The sequence below is a fragment of the Heteronotia binoei genome, chromosome 7, assembly GCF_032191835.1.
Source record: "Heteronotia binoei isolate CCM8104 ecotype False Entrance Well chromosome 7, APGP_CSIRO_Hbin_v1, whole genome shotgun sequence".
Classification (NCBI taxonomy): Eukaryota; Metazoa; Chordata; class Lepidosauria; order Squamata; family Gekkonidae; genus Heteronotia; species Heteronotia binoei.
This window is the reverse complement of record NC_083229.1, coordinates 84722478-84743141: the sequence shown is the minus strand read 5'-3', so window position 1 is coordinate 84743141 and position 20664 is coordinate 84722478. Positions and strand designations below refer to the sequence as shown.

The 20664-nt window shown below is 43.8% G+C and overlaps 1 protein-coding gene across 17 annotated transcripts in view; it reads left to right on the top strand.

Annotated features, from left to right (window-relative positions):
* EPB41L3 (erythrocyte membrane protein band 4.1 like 3) overlaps positions 1-20664 on the top strand; it is a 255856-nt gene that overhangs the window by 56326 nt on the left and 178866 nt on the right. For 14 of the 17 annotated variants that reach the window (XM_060243963.1, XM_060243960.1, XM_060243955.1 and 11 more), the window contains exon 1: positions 18456-18625. The exons of 1 other annotated variant lie outside the window; for it this stretch is intronic. The gene's annotated coding sequence lies outside the window, so the exon portion shown is untranslated. Of the gene's footprint in view, positions 1-18455; positions 18626-20664 lie in introns of those variants that run through there. 2 more of the 17 variants (XM_060243969.1, XM_060243966.1) reach the window with 1 other exon arrangement.

Genomic DNA, 20664 nt, shown 5'->3' with positions numbered 1-20664 from the left:
TGAAATCAAGTGTTTTGATGTGACCCGTGTAAAGGTTGTATTTGCTTAACTTTTGGGAGGCTCAGGTGGTTGTTTTCATGTCATGAAGAGGCCTCACAAAGCCAGAGTACATTTCATAGCTTTTAGACTTAAATTGGTATTTCAAGTTCTGGAAAAGTTGTTCTCGCTGTGATTAGTGATCTCAGCACTGTCCAAAATCAGCAATTTTTAGGATTGTTTAGAGTAAGCCATAACTCTTAAAAAGTGATACAAAACTAATATATGTAGATGTATCTCTGCATCAGATTAGTTAATTAAATCAGTATGAACACTAATGAGCTATCACTAGTTTACCTATTTTTTATTTAAATTAAGCTTTCAGTCTGTTGCCCATCAATGGAATTGCTGCCTCACCTCTTAATGCCTCTGCCAATAGCTTTCATTATGGCATTTTGCATTTGTCTGTAGAAACCATGTTCTTTGGACCAGCAGTGGCCATGCTTTTGTTTTCCAGGATAGTCAGTCAGCATGTCCTGTAATTTGTTAGAGGTGTCATTTATACTATTCAGCACTTTCAAACAATAAGCCATCTAGCCCGGGTATTAGATTCCAGTGGAATGTTGAATTCAAATTTGCAGAGACAGCACAGTGAACAAAGCTATAACCCTTCATTAAATGAAACGAATTTTACTAGTGCTTTTAAATTAGTCGCTTGGCTTAGTCAGTGTCAAGCATACTTTAGATCCAATAATATGTTGTTCCACAAATGAACATGCAAGTTAAATAGTGACATTCCAATTGCAAGCTTGCTTGCTTGTAAATTCCATTGGAGTCAACAGGAACTATTTTCAGTAAAATGTAGTTAAGAGCAGCGGATAAATGTGAATTCAGTGCTAGCACTGATTGTATCCTATGTATACTCAGCTGAAGGACTATATGGGAAAGAAAGAAAACTCTTTGTCAGAGTACAGAGAGCACAGCAATTTCACCATAATCCACAAAAACCTGGCCCCAGCCCACCACCACAGAGCAGTGTACTGGTGATGTACCTGTGAAAGGCAGAAACCGCGAAGCTACTGCTGTCTAAATGCATAACAGGAACCCTGTTCATAAGTTACAGTGAATGCAAATACCTTCTGTGTGCTGTGTATACTTGATTTCCCCCCCTTCATATTCCTCATTGAGTAATTCTTATGATACATTCAACACATATACAGCTAAACATGTGATTGAAACTACAGATATATTCAGGTCCTGGTCCCTGGTTTAATTTGTAAAGTGAACACATGTTGGCTCTTTCTTGTAATCAGATGTTTGCAGGTGCAGGCTCTCTGGGCTTACTGTAACGTGAACTGGGGGGGGGGGCTGTAGTGTATGTGAGTGTATGTGTGTGGCAAGGGAACAAAGAAAACTCATATCTCTCAGAAAACCAGAGTGGTGACAAAAAAAAAAAGCCCTGGAGTGAATATAGTCCAGGGAACTTGACAGAAGCAGGTTTCAATTGCCTCCTGCAACCAACATCCCTTTTGATAGATACTTGGAGCGGGGGCGACATGGCCACTCCAGACACAGCATTCACATGTTCTTGTAGTTCACTCAGTAGAAGAAACTCTGATAGAGCACCCAAGACTTCTCCTGCACTATGATTCACATCTTAGGAAAAACAGGGCTGGAGAGCACCAACCATTTGCCAGGCAAAGAGAATTGCAAAAACTGGGGTAACAAGAAAACACACAACTGTATATTCTTAGAAGGCAGTCTGTTAGCTTCCTTAGCTCACTGGTGAAAGGCATCCATGTTTCAGTCAGTGACCACAGAATCAGAACTCAGTAAGGGAGATACTGGCAAGAAGGCAAAGCTTGCCTTTTGGCCCCAACACATTGGTCAACAGCAAAAGAGATGGAAGAGGCCAGTCTGGAATGCACAGTTCTCACACATGGGAGCAGTCCTTCAACCACATTCCCAACTGGACATTCAGAAAAATAACCTACCTGAAGTTGTTCATTCTAGTCTAGCATGTGGCTAGAAAGCCAGAAAGGGAACTCCACATTAGCTGAGATTTTACTCCATTTAAAATAATCACTTGGGACAGGCCTGTCATGCTGACTGGCTGCCCCACACACCCATCATTTTGACCAGCTATCTACAATGCACCACCAGCTCTTGCACTCCAGGGTCTCATTTCACAATTTGCTCCTATTCATTCCAGCAATTGTTTTACTCAGTCTGTACTCCTGCTCTTCACCACATAGGCTATGAGTGTGCAAACTGGGGACCCTTGTAATATCTGCGAAAACACTGGTCTATGCCCTCAGTTCTCTTACTTGTGCAGATTGGTAACAAGCAGTGGTGGGATCTAATCTCTCTCTGTAGAACCCTTATCACTCAGCTGTGAAGCAGTCCACACATTTATTGAACAGCATCAGAATTACTGGCAGCAAGTCAAGTGAATGGAGTTGTCAGCTCGTTCAGTTTGTGCTGGGACTTGAGTATGGGATGGGAGAACTCTCCTTGTGTTCAATTCATTTATTTTAAAGCTACACCAATGTTTTTACTGACCTAAATGTCAGTGTTAGGGGGCCATGTCTGGGGCTAAAGAAGCTTAGAATGCTGACTAAATCCTCCTCCTCTCCTGACAAATCCCTGATGCTGCCTGTTTATACGCAGGGGTTAAGGTTCTATCAGTTTAGTGCCAACGTGACTAGAGATACACCAACATATCTTCAAGATATGCTGCTGAGGGCTTAGTCACCATCATAAACCATTCAGAGATGGGATTTAGAATTGCCCTGCTAGTTGAGTTGTAAGCTTAATCAGTGAAAGTAAAAAAGCTTCATAGACTGAAATCCTAACATTTTCCTGGAAGTAAACCCCATTGAGTAAAATGGGAGTAGACATGCTTAGTTCACTTATGTCCTTTCCTTGAGAAGCACAATGATAACTAGGTCATATAAAGTAAAACCACGATAGAATTGAGATCATTCATATCTGCTATGCAGACATAACATAAACGGAAAGGAAAGGAAAGGTCCCCTGTGCTAGCACCAGTTGTTTCCAACTCTGGGGTGACGTTGCTTTCACGTTTTCAGGGCAGACTTTTTTTTTACGTGGTGGTTTGCCATTGCCTTCCCCAGTCTTTTACACTTCCCCCCCCAGCAAGCTGGGTACTCATTTTACTGACCTCAGAAGAATGAAAGGCTGAGTCAACCTTGGGCGGGCTACCTGAATCCAGCTTCCGCCAGAATCGAACTCAGGGTGTGAGCAGAGAGTTCAGATCACAGTACTGCAGTACTGCTGCTTTACCACTCTGGGCCATGGGGCCGCTAATAAATGAAAAGAACCCTAATTACACATGAGTGTTATATTCAGAGCTTCTTGGTACATAGAATTCTTTTTGTCCTGAGACAGCAATGATATTCCTTAACAAAGAATGTGGAAGTAAATGTGCCGTAAAAATAATATGCATTTGAAAATGTGAAAGTGACATTTTCTGCATTAGGTTTGTCAGTCTTATAGCTGACTACTCTTTTATTTCTTTGTCTATAAATCTGACCATTCAGTGTAAAAACTTGTAGCAAGTTTAATGTCCTCTGCATTCACTGCCTCATGAAATAGCTCTGGATTCACCTATAGCAATTGCACAGCCGAAGAACTATAAAGCAAATTTTATTTGTCTACCCAGAAACTGAACCATGTGTTCACATCTTAGTAAACAATACACTTTTAACTTTAAATACATTTATGAAGAAGTACTTGAATAAAACAGTCATACAGGTGATTTGGGCTTTTGATCCCATGCAGCAGTAACAGTGCTGTTCTAAGCCGAGTTACACCCTTCCAAGCTCTTTGATCATAGTAGATTTAAAGGGTGTAATTCTGCTTAGGATGGCATTGAAAGTATGCTTAATTCTTCACAGAAATTGAACTATAAGTTATAATACTGTTTTAGTAATGTTTGCCTATGTGGTCTTTGTTTCATTGGGACTCCTCCACTTCTAGAAACAGGACTATCCTTTCTATAATAAAAGCCCGGTGGGGTGGCCAAATATAGGTCTCCCATTGGCTGAGGGGTGTGCATCAACCATTGACCCATCAACCACCACTCAAGAGGAGAGAAAGAAAACCTACCTTTAATTGGCTGAGGGTTCCTCCCCCTCCAGGAACTAAACAGCCAGAGAGACATAGATAAAAAAGCCATCCTTTCCCAGCAGAACAACAACATTTTATTCTAGAAACAGAGGGGGGGGGAGGGAAGAGTGAGAGAGAATATGGCATCTTGTGTTTATTTTTGGCCACTGGGGAGGCTGCCTTCGTTTTCCCCTCAGTACCTGTTGCTAGCCAACCAATTTAGTTCTTTCAGTAAAAGGTGGGTGGGGGGGAGGCCCTTTCAAGGCCTATGGCCTTTGAGGGAGAAGTCACTGGGGTCACTCCTGACTATGGTTGCCAGTGGCGGGTTGGAAAATTCCTGGAGATTTTGTGGTGGAGTCAGTGGAAGCCACACTTTGGGGCAGCTGAGGACCCAGTCTCCAAGGCTGTTATTTTCTTCAGGGGAAAAGGTATTTATTGTCTGGAGTTCAGTCGTGATATCAGGAGATCTTCAGCCTCTACCTGGAGGTTTTCTGCCCTAGGCCTGGCAGCACTCTCCGGGTGACTTAATGCCATATGACTGGCATGACTTAACTAGGCCTGGCTGCTTGCTCCTGTTCAGCAGCAGCCACTGTGATGTGACTGTCAGCACTTCAAAGCAGGGTCTGCCAGACCCAGATTCCTACTGTGGAAGTTGACCTGGTGATTTTGAACCACGCACATATTTTCAGCCTAATCTACCTCATGGGGCTGTTATGCAGATCAAAAGGGGGAGAGGAAATAAGCTGCTTGGTCCCCACTGCAGAGAAAAATTATCATTTTCCTAGGTGGAGGCCGCAGGGAGGAGGGGAGGAGATGGAAAGCTGAAGTCAAGAGGGGCAGGTAAAGGTAGGTTGATAGTTACAGCTGCCTTCTTGACATACCTTGCCTCCCTCTATCTTTCCCTTCCCTCCCCAGCACACCTCCCCCCCAAGGCCATGACACCCACCGACATCAAATTTCTGGTGCCTGTTGTCTTACTAGTTCTTGTATATTTCTGTAAGCCTGCTCAACAACAAATTCTAGTGCCTCTTGTATTTCTCCGCATAATGGGGCTATTACTAGTTCTTGTATATTTTTGTAAGCCTGCTTATCCACATGTAAAGAATATGGAGATATTGACTTCCTTTTTCTTTTTAGATAAATGTTAGGGAAGATAAATACTGTCCCTTCTCAAACATTAGGAAGAACTTCCTGACCATTAGAGCGGTTCCACAGTGGAACAGGCTTCCTCAGGAGGTGGTGAGGTCTTCTTCCTTGGAGGTTTTTAAACAGAGACTAGATGGCCATCTGACAGCAATGAGGATCCTGTGAATATAGGGGGTGGTATTTGTGAATTTCCTGCATTGTGCAGGGGGTGACCCTGGCGTTCCCTTCCAACTCTATAATTCTATGAAATACCATCCTTTTTCTTCCAGCTAAGTAAATACTGAAACAAATGCAGCTCAAGTTAGGAGAAGGAAATGTGGATTAAGCTCCCTGCACTTGCATGTTTCTTCTGGTTTTCAATTTCTCTGTGTGTCAGTAGGTGAATTTATGTAAATACAGAAGTATTTCTCTGATCATGTCTAATACAACGTAGTTGGTTGTGGATTTTTTCCCCAACTGGAACTACAAATAGCTGTGGTTGAGATGTCACTTGTACAGAGAAACAGCACAGGTACAAACGGTTAAAATCACCTGTCTGTTATCCTGAGGAACATATACCTTCTACCTTGCCCTACCTGTGTTTGTAAGTATTCAAGTTGAAACCTTCCTGGATCAAAGACCCAGCAATAGGGTTGCCAGTTCTGAGTTGGGATGTTCCTAAAGATTTGGGGGTGGAGCCTAGGAAGGGTGGGCCTTGGGGAAGAGAAAGACCTCTCTAGGGTATAATGCCATAGAGCAGGGGTCCTCAAACTTTTTAAATAGGGGGCCAGTTCACTGTCCCTCAGACTGTTGGAGGGCCGGACTGCCATTACTGTACAAGGCTGCGGGCCGTCAGTTCTCCGTCTTCTGCATCTCTCTCCCTTCCCCACACCACACACCCCGGCCTGGGAACTCACCTCACCTTGGTATCACCTCACACTCTGTCTCCGCCGCCTCAGCCCAGTGCCGGAAGTGTGCGTTGCTAACGCGAGTTTAGGTCGAATGTCACTTCCGGTCTGATTTTGCCATAATCCGGTGGGCTGCATAAACGTCCTCAGCGGACCGCATCTGGCCCGCGGGCCGTAGTTTGAGGACCCCTGCCATAGAGTCTACTCTCTAAAACAGCCATATGCTCCAAGGGAACTGATCTCTGTGATGTAGAGTCTAGTTTTCATTATAGGAGATTTCCAAGACCCGCCTGGAGGTTGGCAACTCTAGCCGAGCAATATAATTGGTATAAAAAGTATTTTGGAGAGACAGGCTTATTAATGAGATATTATTTGGTGGAAAGATCTATTGGGGTATCAAATGGACGAATCCAGCCCCCACAGGGCTTGTGTGCATCTGGGAGCAACTGGCTGTGGTCTGCTTCCTTCTCCCTCTCTCTTGCTTTCTTCTGTTTTGCCAGGCTCTCTCAACTGCACAGGGATTACAGAGCCAAGTCTCTCTTCCCTCCATTGGCTGAGGTTCCTCCCACTTTTTGTTCCTGGGGAGGAAGAGAGGGAGAGTAAGAGAGGAAGAGAGGGAAAAAGAGTAAGAGCTTGCTTTCCCCAGTCTTCTCATTTGCATGGGAGAGATACAAATAAAGCATCTTTAAAACTAATGGCGTTTTATTCAAAGTATGAGCCTTTTGCCTTCCTACAGAGAGAGAGAGAGAGATTGTTGGATCATTATGCTATGGCTCTCCTGGGTGCAATTGTGTTCTCCTCCTCTTTTTCACTGTATTCATACTCTCATGATCCAGTCTTTCTCAGTAGGAAAGCAAGGTGAACTATTTAGATGAGAAATAACAATGCCAATAGGGTGGATTAGGCTGAGAGTGTTCACCTAGCACACTTCCTTTGCAGACTGGGGATTTTGAATTTAGACTTCCCAGATTGTAGGCTGATACATTGCTGTCTCTCAATTCTCACACTACCACATAGGAAATGTAGTTATTTCTCTGGGGAATACTATAGTTGTGTATACAAACACATAGCCCTCAGTCTGTGTCATGATGTCTTCAAATGTTCTTGTCCAGCACAGGAAACAATTTATGTACAAAAGCTCACAGCATCCAGCTATTTCATGTTTTCCTCTGGGTTTTAGACTCAAAGCACTGACCATGAGATTTCTGTAATGATGCCAATAAATCAAAAGTAGGTTTGCAACTTACAGATACACACCTGAACAGCATAGTCAAGATTGCTACAGCTCAGACATTGTTTCCAGTTTTTGATGCAATAATTCACAGCAAGAGGTGTCAGTTATCAGAGACTGTTAAACAAAATATTGCAAGAATGCTAATGTTTTAAGCATGTTTTAAGTTTTTAAAAAACTTTAATTGTGTTTGTGTCCTTTATAAAGTTTATATCTCCACTACCTGGCATTACATTTTATGACACATGTGGCCCAGCCTGACAAGATCTGATTTATGTCAGATCCCAACCCTCATAACAAATTGAGTTCGACACCCCTAAATATCTTCAGATAGGTAAATGTCCCTCAGCTACGTGGCTGCTGAATTACATTTTCCTCAGTGTCTCTCCCCAAACTTCTTCATCCTGGACATGTTATCAGAATAATGGTTGGACTTAGAGATGATTGAATATTGCATTAATTTCTCAATTTGATTAATTATAATAGAACATTTTTACATCCTTACAGAACATAGCCTCACATTAGATCTCAATAATTACTCACCAGCTCCTGTTTTGTCTTTAGCCGTCACAATAAAAGTTCAAAGGGAGAATAGTCAGTGTTTTAAGTTGCACCAAATCCAGACAAGTTTTTGCTTGCACTGATGTGTGGCGGGATGCTTACAGTTTTCCTAGTGATTCCTTTTTAGTCAAGTGCCGGTTCTGTAAATTCTATGCAAGGCTGTAAAAGGGTTATACTGAGCAGTTAAAGAGCAATCCAAACAAATGATCCCTGCATGAACACATTATTTGTATATTGAAACCCCCCCCTCTTGTTTCAGAGATGGTGTCAAGAATTTACAGCTGTTGTTTCCTGCAAAATGCATTAACTAGGTATTGTCTTCAAGGAAAGAAGTTAGTAAAATACTGGTCTTGATAAAGTTATTGTGTGTGCTGAGTGTGGATTGGGAGACTAAAATAGCCTTAGAAAAGAACCACATCCCCTTTCCTGCTGCAGGACTGCAGAACCACATGAAGAAAAAGGAAGCACAATCTGCCACCACATCCCTGCTCCTTCTCACAAGGCACATCTGGCACAGCAAGAGAAATCTGGGTGCCACCATGCCCTTGTTTCTCTTTGATGAGGGAACCTAGGTGCCTCCATGCCCATGTTTCTCCTGAGATGCTTTGCCCGGACTAGTAGGGTGAAGGCAAAGCAACGTGCCACCATGTCTGTGCTCTTCCTTGCAGAGTGGAGCTGTGCTCCAGTGTACCTGTTCTTCACACTTGCTAATCACATTCTGGCACAGGGTGAATCTGGGTGCTTCTATGCCCCTCCTCACTGGCCATACTATCTTGGCCAACAGGGTAATGCCAGGTACTGCTGTGAGGTGGACAGGACTTATGGTTGAAGCCCACTGGGATATTTCCCAGTAAAGCAAATAGCCAATCTGCCCCAATATGTTTTTGTGTTAAAATCCTGCAGCAGCCTTTTTTGCCTCATGAGATTAAGATTTCTTTAAGAGATTATATGCTTATAATTACCATAATAAATAAATGTTCAGGAAGATCCGTAAATGGTTTTCCAGCTGCTCACCTGAATCTATTACCACTTTGGTTAATACTAAATGAAGTTGGGGCCTATTTATTTACTTTTTTCCCCCAGTATCATTTTCTTAGTCTGAAAATCATCCTCTTCCCTCAGTTGCTTCCCTGTCAGTAAAAAAACAAACAAAAAATGCAAGCATGATACAGGGGCCTATATCATTTTCCACTGTGATCTGCTTAAAGTTTGATGGCCCTTCCCTGGTCATATTAATGGCTGTTCTCCCTGTGCCCCTTTGCAGCTGCATCGGGAGTGCTATGTGAAAGATTTACTTCTGCTCTAACAAGATCCAGTACTTAAACAGCAGACTAGTTAGTGTGGTTTAATAGCTAGAATTTGTTTACATTATAGTCTATAGTTTGCCTTTCTTACTAGGACTTCAAGCGGATTATACTGAAGAGATCAGTGCAACCAACAGGATGGGCAATCCAATAGATAGTGCAGTAGTATGTGACTTGTCAGAATCTGGAACATACCAGAAATAACAGTGAAGCAAAGCATAAGAATTAACATGACACATTAAATGATGCAAACATTACATATCTGGACCAGGACCGGATCTACATGTTTTTTGAGGGGGGGGGGGGGCGCAAATTTAAAAAATGGCGCCTCCTTATTGGCCATTCTATCTTATGGTCCCATAGAATACAATGGACTCCATACCCAATTTGGCGCACCCCTCCTCTGTCAGCACCCAGGGCAAGCACCCCCCTCTGCCACCCCTGGATCCAACCCTGAGTTGGACTAGGATATGGAGAACCCTGGTTCAAATCCCTACTCTACCATGAAGCTCTCTGGGTGATCTCTCTCTCTCTATCTCTGTCTCTCTCTCTCTGCCTGCCTGCCTTACCTACCTTGTGCTGTTGGAGTGAGGATAACATGGAAAAAGAAGAACACATTTTGACTCCAATGGTACCTGGAAGACAAAAAGGTTTATTCAAGGTATGAGCTTTTGTGTGCAGGCACACTTCCTTAGATACTGGGACATAAAAGTTCATACCTTGAATAAAACTTTGTTGGTCTTAAAGATACCACTGGACTCAAAATTTGTTCTGCTGCTTCAGACCAACATGGCTACCCACCTGGAAAAACCACTTCCTTACTCCTTGATGGAAGGGTGGAATAAAAAACTAGATTTAAAATATCATTTCTATTTAGAAAAACATTGCAAGCAAGGGAGCAACATTCTGTAGTTAATAGTGAAACTACAGAAAAGGTAGTAGCTGAAGTTGGATCAAAAAAGAGGATAACATACAGGAAATCAGTCTAAGGCTTATCAGATTTCAGATTTGCAATCTGTTTTTGGTCTCACCAGGAAGGAGTCTTGAAGTCCAGCTTTTTAAAACCTCATACCTTAGAAATTAAAAACTGAGTAAAACACTTGAATGAATACACAAGAAGAATAATCACGTTCACTGAGAAAGTTAAAGCTATACATTCATTGAGAAACAAGTCCCACCAAGTTGAATGGGATTGCTCAGGAGTATATGTACATAGATTTGTAGATTTAGTAGCTGATCTACCAGTTTTGTCAGCTTAGAAGGGTAACTGAGGACAGTTGATTGAGGACTTCTGTTCAGTGAGGCTGCATTAAGAACAATATGGAAAATAATGCCAATTATTATGAGATTGTGGTACAAATCAATAGCTAATGCTCGTCTGGAACATTATGTTCAGATGAATGACCTCATCTTTAAAAAAAAAATGCTGAAGTTCAGCTCAGAATAAGAGTACAAAAAACCGAGATGTTTCCCAGAAAGAAGATGAGATTTAAGGCAAAGTAAAGAGAATATCCTGTCTTCCCTGCCTCTAATACAAGAACTAGGAACAATCTATGGCAATAAGGAAGTATTTTATTCTTTGCCATTTCATTCATGTCTATGGGCTAAAATCCTAGTTCTGCTGCTCATTTTGCAAATAAATCTTGAGGATGAAATACTGATTAGAAAGTTTTCACCATGTCCTTGTAGGAAATTGTTATGAAACTTGAATAATATTGTTATGGCTGTTGAGCAAGGATGGGCAGCATCCTTGGGGACTTCTCACTGCTCAGGGAAATGGGGCATCTATAACAATATTAATGCTCCTGTAAACCCAATGATATAAATTAAAGTGCTTTGCATGGATTTTGAAATCTTGAAAGCCACTGCTAAACACCATGGATAGCGCAGAATGAAATGGCCTCTCTTTAAAAGGGCCAGAGGAGATTATCAGAACATTATTGATCAGACTGTAAGTTATGAAGGAAATTTGCAGCTTGACTCCAGACTTCAAAATAAAAACCTGAACTGTGGCCTTAGTGGGCTGTACATTTGATCAGAACAACAGCGTGGAAGGGGAGGAGTGCGTCACACAGACCTTGGCAAATTTTGTTTGGCTCTTGGAGACAGTCCAAATTGCAGGTGCCACTCATTTTTCTTCCTTCAGGGTTTTGTGTTGTAATGACTATATTTTATAATCATTCTTAGAATCCTAATGCGTTCACAATTAATTGTAATTTTATTAAAAGTAAACAAGATCTGGGAGGAGAATCCTATCAGTCTGCATCCCCCAATTTCTCCCTTCTCCAGCATTTCTCCCTAGGGGTTCTGTCAGGTTTGCAGAAAAATTCCCCTTACCTATATATGGCATGAGAATGTGGAATGTGTGTTCAGCATTCTGGGGCCATTGTTTGAGATTAGATATGTGTTATAGGGGTAGCCCTGGTTGTAACCACCACAACAAAAAGCTAACATTTAACATTTAACGAACTTATTTCAAGTTTCTTATCATTCCATTATTGCTTTTAAAAGTTCCATTTAATTGAATATTGGAGCCAGTATAGAAAGCAACTGGTTGAAAAAATGAATTCACCCATGATCATTGAATGGTATAATTAGTGGCATACCAAGTCAGTTTAGCACCCAGGGTAGATAATTTTTCAACACTGCCCTCCTCTGTTTGTTTTGTGGTCAAGTCACAGCTGACTTATGGCAACCACATAGGGTTTTCAAGGCAAAAAGCATTTGGAGGTAGTTTGCCATTGTCTGCCTCCATGTAGGCCCTGCTTAGCTTCTGAGATCTGATGGGTTCAGGCTATCCTGGGGCTATCCAGGTCAGGGGTCCTCCTCTATGTGACAGAATTACTTTCTGTAATAATCATGAATAAAAATAATAATAATAATGGCCGGAAAATAGATTCAGGTGGATAGCCATGTTGGTCTGAAGCAGCAGAACAAAGTTTGGTCTTAAAGGTGCCACTGGACCCTAACTTTGTTTCAATGCCCCCCCAAAAAACACCACAGATAGTGAAAATGTTCTTTTATTTGACTTCATATATGTAATTATGCCAGTAAAAAAGATTCAAATTCCAATGCACTATTTCATCACAAGAGACAGTGTGGTGTAGTGGTAAAGTATCAGACTAGCATCTGGGAGATCCAAGTTTGAATCCTCACTCATGACATGGAAGCTTGCTGAGTGACCTTGGGCCAGTTACATTACTCACAGCCTAGCCTTGAAAACCCTACAGGGTTACCTGTAAGTCAGCTGTGACTTGAAGGCAAAAAAATAAAAAATCCATCACACCACTCGTGTTCTGAGCAGGCATTTGGGAGGACTTCTGTTTTCCATTTTGAAGCCCAAGAGCTGACCATCTCAAACATCTATGAAGCATTTTGGAGAGCTAGAAGTGTACTAACTTTTATTAACTATTATTAGCCAGTGCATCCCAAAATAGTGATTGCAAGCTTCGCTAGACTGGATGTTATGAAACATATTATCCTGCAAAGAAGGTACCCCTATCCTCCATTGTTGACAAATGACTAAAGTCAAGCCAGAGAATCTCTAGTAGAAACTGAAGAGGAAGCATTTTTGTAAGCCCAGCAGAACCAGTGCAATGTACAGTACCCAGCAAACCCAGTGCCTTTTGTCTATAATATTAACAAAGGTTTGCTACTGTATTACTCTTAAATACATTCTCTCATGCAGGATAGGAATGAGAAGGTCTTGAGACCAAGACATTAAAATAAAGGGGGAGGGCATGGAAAACTTAGGTGAAGGGAGACAGAAAAGAATGACAAATGTGTAGAAAAGAGGGAGAAAAATTAAGAGAAAGAAAAGTTGTTTTATCTTGCTCAGCACCTTTACTGCTTTGCAAGACTGGCTGAGCTGAGTGCAAGGAAAGGAAGACAGAAAGGCTAGAGTATTGGAGCAAATGACCTGCAGGCTGGCAATTAGTGTAGCACCTATTAATGTGCTGGCTTGGTTGTATGATCTATTAAGCAAGCTTGCTTCAATCCTGGAGAAAGGGAAGTCTAGCAGATCCTAGACTGTTTGTTTTTTGCTATGCTCAGACTTCTCTGTGACCCTAGTGGCTGCAGTCAGAACTGCATTTTAGAAATAAAAGGGAAGACATTCAGCTGGATGCAGCATGACACTGGCTTCAAAGGCCTTCCTTCAAGGGTGTTTCTCAAGCTGCATGTTGGGCAGAATGCGCTCCCACTCCACCTCTGATACACCACTGGTATAAAGTTTATATAGATTGATTGGTGATGATGATGAAGACAGACAGACACATACAGTGGCAGTGACAAACAAATCATGTGCCTTTTTATGTCATAGAACAAAACATTATTTCTAATGCAAAATGATTTATTTTATTCCATTCAATTTGTTGGCTCCCCTTCCCTGCAAGCAGGACTCAGGATGGCTTACATCAGAAATAGAAAACAATAAATAATAGGTTTTAAATAGCATTTAAAATATTTTTAAAAACAGAGCAATACAATAGCCAGCATGACTACAGATTTCGGTTTCCACCAGCCCCCTAGGTGGAGGGATGTGGAGGAATATAGGGGAAGGTAGGGGTATGAGAGTATCAGGCCATCACTGTCCTCAACCAAATGCCTGGTGGAACATTTCTGCCTTGCAAGCCCTATGGAAAGGTAATAAATCCTATAGGGCATGGATGCCCTCCACCAGGCAGGGGCCAAGGTCGAAAAGGCTCTGGCCCTAGTTGAGGACAGCTAGATCTTTCTTGGGCCAGGGACCACCAGAAGGTTCTTATTGCTGGAGTGTAATGCTCTTCTAGGAGCATATTGAGAGAGGCAGTCCCAAAGGTAAGTAAGTAAGTTTATTTTTATATCCCGCCCTCCCCCGCCAAAGGCAGGCTCAGGGCGGCTCACAGACATGGAAACCATGATTTAGATAAAATACAATGTAAACAAGAATTTTAAGTACAATTCAATTACATAAATTAATTAAAATAGATAAAAACAGGTACTATAAGGTGCTATAGGTCACAATCATACATAAGATGGCTAGATGGTTACAGGTCAGTTCCAATTTCAATTTAGTCAGGTTCTATCTTAAAGGCAAGCTGGAAGAGAAAAGTTTTGCAAGCCCTGCGGAATTGATTCAGGTCCCGCAGGGCTCGCATCGTCTCTGGAAGTTGATTCCACCATCGAGGGGCCATTGCTGAAAAAGCTTGCTCCCTGGTTGTCTTCAGTCTAGCTTCTCTTGGCCCAGGGATTTTTAAAAGATTTTGAGAGCTAGATCTCAGTGCTCTCTGGGGGACATATGGGGAGAGGCGGTCCCTAAGGTAGGCAGGTCCTCGGCCATATAGGGCTTTAAAGGTAATAACCAGCACCTTATAGCGAACACGGTACATAACCGGCAGCCAGTGCAGGTCCCGCAGCCCAGGCCGCACGTGTTCCCACCGAGGTAGTCCCACCAGCAGCCTGGCCGCCGCGTTGTGCACTACCTGGAGTTTCCGTGTTCGGTATAAGGGCAGCCCCATGTAGAGGGCATTGCAGTAGTCTAGTCTCAAGGTGACCGTTGCGTGGATCACAGTTGCTAGGTCGCCGCATTCCAAGAAGGGAGCCAACTGCCTCGCCCTCATGAGGTGGAAGAAGGCAGCTCTAGCAGTGGCAGCTATCTGGGCCTCCATTGATAAAGAGGATTCCAGTAGCACTCCCAGGCTCTTGACCCTGCGCACTGGTATCAGTGGCGCACCGTCAAAAGCCGGTAGGGTGATCTCCCCTCCTGGTCCGCCGCGGCCCACGCAAAGGACCTCAGTCTTCGCCGGATTCAACTTCAGCCCGCTCAGCCTGAGCCAGTCAGCCACGGCTTGTAACGCTCGGTCCAGATTTATAGGGACATCACCAGTCCAGTCGTCCATCAATAGATAGAGCTGGGTATCATCAGCGTACTGATGACAGCCAAGCTCGTACCTCCATGCAATCTGGGCAAGGGGGCGCATAAAGATGTTGAACAACATCGGGGAGAGAACTGCCCCCTGAGGCACCCCACAGTGAAGTGGGTGTCTCTGGGACAGCTCCCCCCCAATTGCCACCCTTTGTCCCCGACCTTCAAGGAAGGAGGAGAGCCACTGTAAGGCTAGCCCCCGAATTCCTGCGTCGGCGAGGCGGCGGGACAGCAGCCGATGATCGACCATATTGAACGCAGCCGATAGGTCTAGCAGTAGCAATACTGCCGAGCCGCCTCAGTCCAGTTGCTGCCGGAGGTCATCCATGAGGGCGACCAAGACTGTTTCTGTCCCATGGCCCGGGCGAAAGCCGGACTGGCACGAGTCCAGGACGGAAGCGTCCTCCAAAAAGTCCTGTAACTGCAACGCCACAGCCCTCTCGATAATTTTGCCCAGAAACGGCAAATTTGAGACCGGTCGGTAATGTGCCAATTCGGCCGGGTCTGATGTAGCTTTTTTCAGGAGAGGGCGGACCACTGCCTCTTTCAGGGGTGTTGGAAAAGTACCCTCTGAAAGGGATCGATTTATGATGTCCCGTATAGGACACCTTAGTTCCTCCTGGCAGGCCTTAATTAGCCAGGACGGACATGGGTCCAGATCACAAGTTGTGGATCGTGCAGTGCCAAGAAGGTATATGGGTCCCTAACTGCTAATGGCCTTGAAGGTCAAAACCAGAATCTTGAACCAGATCTGGTGCTCCACTGTAAGCCAGTGCAGCTTGTGTAACACAGGTCAAATGTGTGCTGTCTGAGAGATCCCTGTATATGATATATTAGCGTCATATGATAATTCCCCTGAGAATTGCTGAGAGACCCTACAATAAAATAATTGCTGCAAATATAAAGTGAGACTGGCTTAACCCTTTTCTTGCAGGCCATTTTACTAACCATACTGCCTTCCCCAGATGGAAGAATATAGTATATACAATGAAGATTTATTGGGGGGGGGGGGGAGACTGAAGAGTTGGGTCCCTTTTCTGGCACTGTTATGATCAAACTCCCAGCTGCATCTCAGTGTTTTTCTAAAAGATATCAAAAATGAAATAGGTGGCCTTTAGTTCAAGTCTGACATACTAACCACTATACTACACTGCCTTTAGGCTGCTATGTCTGCCTATTTCTAAGAGGAATCTGTAACATTACCATTGGTAAATATGACATGGTAGAGAATAGATTATGCTACCCCTTGAGGACAAATAAAATTTTGCTACTTCCCTTGTTTTGTCTGTTTCCTTACCAGTAAATCACATTGTAGTGGAGTATCTGAGGTTATAAAAAAATTACCAGCCAAAATAAGCTGTCTCAGATAAGCAAATAATAGATAATACAAGCAATAAACGTGAAAAAGCATGCCTTAAGTATCATACTATCATAATCCTAAATAGGTTATCTGAAATCAATAGGGCAGACTCCCAAGCCATGCATTTAGGATCAACATACAAGTATGCCAATTCATGTATAAGAACAGAGACTATAGTGTCATCTCATTCTTTCTCCCAGTTTTTAAACTCTGCCTTAGCTTTAACTGTAAACTTAGTTTGCCTTTGATTTGTAAGAGTCCTGGGCATGAGCCCCACTAAATAATATGGAACTTTCTTTGGAGAAGGCTTGTTTAGGATTGCTCCCAATAATTCCTTATTCTATATGGGAAAATTCTTGTTTAAATTGGTTATGAGGACAAGCCCGTAGCCAGAAAATTTTAGAGGGGGGGCAGAGGATAAAATTTTAGGTGTGTGGGGGTGGGGCCTGTGGGGCACAAAACGACTTCACAAACTTTTAAAAAGCAGATGTCATTGGTTATCATAGCATTTTTGCAGTCTCTGGAAATTGCCTTCTGCCCTGTCTGCATGCTGGAAACAGAGTTTGGGGACTGGCACAGCTTCTCATGTGCAGAGCAGAGCGCGGGGCTCAGTGGAAGCCGCCTGTAGGCCCTCAAATGGAGGGGCCATACAAATGGAAGGGGGGGGGGGTTGAATGGAGTGGTCTCCCCCCTCCCCCGTGGGCCCCACTGTAGCTATAGGCCTGTAAGTGGGAATGCTGTCTCTCTGCAGTTGATGCCATACACATTCTTTGGGCCATCTGTTTGTATGATGCAAATTACAGAATGTCAGGTTAGATCAGTGGTATTTGCATTCAGACACACAGACCTTTGATTGTCTAGTCTAACCTTAGATGAACATGTACAGACTGCCAGATCAGAGGAACTCAAAGGGCATTCTCACAATTATGTTTTTGTTTCTTTTGCAAACTCTAGACATAATATTGAAGGACCTTATTTTTGCCTAGCATTGTTTTTGGCAAAACTAGTTGAATAAAGTTTGCAAAAACAGCACATTCAGGAAGGGTTCATTTATACCCTGTTTCTCAGTTTTTAAGGAAGTGTGGTTTTATTGTACTTGGGCTGAGATTGATCATAGTAGCACTTTGTAATTGCATCAGTATTTGGCTCAGAAAACAGTCTTCATATTTTGGTTCTAGTGTTCGTTAGAAAATAAAGCTTTCTGTTCCAAAAAAGTCCACTGGCACAAAAATACATTAAAAATTCAGGCCCCCTGCCTTGATCCTGCTAACAGTTTTTGTGATTGTGATGACTTTAATGCCCAAGGAAAAGTTGTGTTAAGTTCGATTTATAGAATTATCTTTTTAAAAAGTTGATGCAGAAAGCTGATGCAAGATAGCCTTATTTTTATGCTTGGATTTGATCAAGGTCAATATCCTTGTTGAAGGAAGGAAAGTAAAACCCATGCAACTTAATTATCATCCAAGCTGTTCAGATCAATATATCTTACTTCCATAAAATGTGTTCTGGACTGAGGTTCTGCTGGCTAATGGTATGTTTCCGGGCTTGTAGTCAACATTTTGCCAGGTCCTGGAGCTGTGCTGAGCCAGTGGAACATTTTGACCCTTTTTAATATAATGCCATGTAATTGCAATGATGTTATTGCACCACTGGCATTTTTTTGTGCTTGGTCCAGGCAGCAGATGCTGTTGTGAAGTAGGTTTGGACTGTGACTGGGTCCCTCAGTGGTGCTTGACCAAGCATCTGCACTGCTGATTCAAGAGAGTAGGTTTGGGTTCTCCTGTAGGTGCCTGTGCGATTTCGCTTGGCATGGGGGGGGGGGTCTATTTTTAAAAGGCAGAGGAGTTTTCTTCTCCCCCCTCCCCCACCCCCGAAGCCGGCTGGATCTAGCTGTTATCTCTTTCCCGTTCTTGGGGTCTAGGGAGGCGTCTGCAGGTCTCTGATTTGCTGAAAATCGCAGAGGGCTCGTCCTGGGCAGAGCCTGGCTGTGCTGCTGACGCGTGGCTCTTGCTTGCTGCAGTTGCCGCACGTCCCTGTGACGTGTTGCAAGCAGACTTCGATCTGAAGCCCAGCTCTTGCTCTCGCCGCCGCTGCTGCTGCCGCTGCTGCGCCCTTTTTGACAAGGTACACTTTCCTCCCGGTGCTGGCTTATTATCATTCCCTTGGTGTCAAGCCAGGGTTTTTTCCCCCTTGTACACTGCAAAGTCGGAGGTGGAGAGGAAGCGGGGAAGGGGGGGGGGGTGCTGTTTGGGAAGAGCTCCAGGCCTTCAAATTCATATAAGTCTCAGGATAGATGTTCTAGAAGCCATTTTTAAGTTAACAGTTGTTGTTGGACGGAAAGGTGGGGAAAGGGGTCGGCCAGCAGGGCAGCGAGACTTGGGAGTGGGGGCAGGCAGTCTGTGTGCGTGTGTGCCTCACGCCGGGCTGAAGAGAGGTCCTCGTCCTCCCCTCAGTCAAACGAGGCGGCTTGTCATGGCCTGGCCGCTGCGGGCCATTGATGGTGTCAGCGGGGCGCGGGAGATCTGGCTTAGGCGGTGAACTGTCTGCGGCAGCCGGCCAAGATCTTTGGAGTGAGCATGACAAAAAAACAAAAACCGAGTGTGCGCCTTCGAGTGGTGTGCCCTTCAGACGGGGCTAGAAGGCGCTTCTGAAGAACCGTGATGGAGAATATCCGGGGAGGGAGGGGGCATGGTTGCGCACAAGCGCCGGCGGAGAAGCCAGCAGGGATGGCCCATAGCCTCGGTGTCCTCGTGCATTGGCAAGAGCTGACAGAATGGCAGTACGTGTGCTGACAGTACATACGTGTCGACCCCTCTCCTGGGATCTCAAGTGATGCTGTAGTGCCACGCCACCCCTGTGCAGTGTGGTGGATTTCTTCTGGTATTGTGGAGCAGTGGTGGTAGAGGGCTGCTACTTCTTTATCTCGGAGTCCTTAATGGGACATTTTTGCAAAAGGAGAATGCCAATATGAAATTATCAGGAAGTATATAGACTACCTACCAGTTGGGGGAGAAAGTGATTGCTGTCTTTGATTACAGCCGGAATGGGAATTAAGATCGCAGGAAGATGTCCTTCTGACTTTCCCACAGATTAAAGTTGCTGGTTTGGTGGTTACTGGAGAAGGGGCATTTTTGTGGCATCCCCACACTTATGGAACAACCTCCTCAGGGAGGAAAGTGCTTCCTCACTTTCCATCTTTAGAAGGCAGTTGAAGATTATTTTTATTAAGGACTGCATTTTGATTGATTTAGCTTTTGTTATTGATAGTCCTATTTGGGAGTTTTTAATCTGTGATTTTTATAGTTTTTATAATTGTTTTTATTGTGTGTTTATCATGTTTTATTTATATATTGTAAATAAATCAATAACGGTGAAGCAATTGTCTTGGCTGAGAAGAGCATAGAGTGTAGGCGGCCTTCCACTGCCCACCTCTCTGGAGCTCTGTGTGGCAATGCAGACTGTCCACAGATTTCTTCTTGCCCTCTTTTCCCTCCCAGCCTTTCATAGATTCTTTGTGAAGTCATTCTGTATTATTTTATCAGGTAGTAGATTCCCAGATGGCAGTTCCTCTGTGCTCATTCAGCTCCCAGCAATTTTCTGGGTGGCCAATCAGGGGTGGACTGGCTGTTAAGGGCAGAGCTGTTTCCACTTGCTCTGCCTTATGAATTGCTTTATTAATAGCTAGTAGAAATTCTGAAACTGGCTTATTTTTAGTACCTGTGAAATTGGTCTTTTGTGTGTTTTGTGCCTTATATTTGGACCCAATATTGCATGGGGAAAAGTGAGTTACAAGTGCCCTAAAGAAATGCTAAATAAAATTATAACCATTGGGAAATTTCCTGGCAGGCTGATGGCCAGACCGCCACTTGGGCTAGGCCAGCCCTGGTAGAAGGGCTGTGCCCAGCTCAGGAAAGGCAGATCCTGGCCAGTGAGAGCCTTACACAGTTAGCATGAGGCTCTGCCAGAGCTAGGAAGGTGGATTCTGGTTGGCTGGGGCCAGAAGGGTGGATTGTGTTCAGTTTGAGCCTGGCTGGGGGTGGGGGAAAGGTGCATCCCATCTAGCGTGAGACTAAGATTGCCAGATTTGGGTTGCGAAGAACTCTGGGGATTTTGAGGATTGTGACAGAGGGTTTGGGGAGGGGCAGGACTTCAGTGGGTTATAA